This window comes from Panthera pardus, unplaced genomic scaffold (assembly GCF_024362965.1).
Source record: "Panthera pardus isolate Hobbes unplaced genomic scaffold, ASM2436296v1 HiC_scaffold_2, whole genome shotgun sequence".
Taxonomy (NCBI): Eukaryota; Metazoa; Chordata; class Mammalia; order Carnivora; family Felidae; genus Panthera; species Panthera pardus.
Genome location: NW_026526765.1, coordinates 76,271,303 through 76,272,209, shown reverse-complemented (window position 1 = coordinate 76,272,209; position 907 = coordinate 76,271,303). Strand labels below are relative to the sequence as shown.

At 36.3% G+C, this 907-nt stretch overlaps 1 non-coding gene across 1 annotated transcript; it reads left to right on the top strand.

Annotated features, from left to right (window-relative positions):
- Window positions 1–353: 353 nt before the first annotated feature.
- On the top strand, window positions 354–457 carry LOC128778430 (U6 spliceosomal RNA). The gene has a single exon (XR_008424019.1). It is a non-coding gene; the product is annotated as a U6 spliceosomal RNA (small nuclear RNA).
- Window positions 458–907: the final 450 nt, after the last annotated feature.

Below are 907 nucleotides of genomic sequence, written 5' to 3'. Positions count from 1 at the left end.
ACAGGGCAAGATTCTGAGACAATACCACAAGAGTTTATCTCCTATTCTGTAAGTTATATTGCCAACCTCTTCTAATTGGCATGAAACTAAATAAAAATAGAAGAGTTAGCAGGTATTATACAGTGAGTTCTTTAGGTTGTGGGCTCTACTAACCTACCTAGAAAAAATGGGTATACAAAGGTAAAATCCAGCTAATATTCCACACTCAGAGCAAGGCACCTTGGCTTTGGATCTTGTCTGTGAACTTTGTTAAATTCAGGTAAAGATTCCTTATGGACTAATGACAGCCCTAAGTTTTAGGGCCTCCATTAGTGGGCATGCTATAAGAAATCTGCTTCTATAAAAGATCCCTAGTGTTTGGTTGGCAGCACGTACACAAAATTGGAATGATTCAGAGAGCTTAGCATGGTCCCTGTTTAAGAATGACATGCAAATTTGTGAATAATTCCATATTTTTACATACCTTATTCACGAATAAGAAGAATTAATATTGTAAAACTGGCCACACTACCCAAAGTGATCTACAGATACAACATAATTTCCATCAAAATGTCAAAGGCATTCCTCACAGAAATAGAAGAAAAAATTCTAAAATTTTTGTGGAACGGGAGAAGAACCTGAGGAGTGAATACAATCCTAAGAAAAAAAGAAAAAGGCTGAAGGTATCACACTTCCTGATTTCAAACTATATTTCAAAGTGTTAGTAATAAAAACAGTAAGGTGATTGCACAAAACCCAGACACATAGTTTAATAGAACAGAATAGAAAGCCCAGGATTAAATTCTAGCATATATGGTCAACTACTATGTGATAAGGGAGCCAATGAGGAGAGGATAGTGTCTTCAACAAATGGTGCTGAGAAAACTAGAGAAACACAGGTGGAACAAGGAAACCTCTATCTCATACC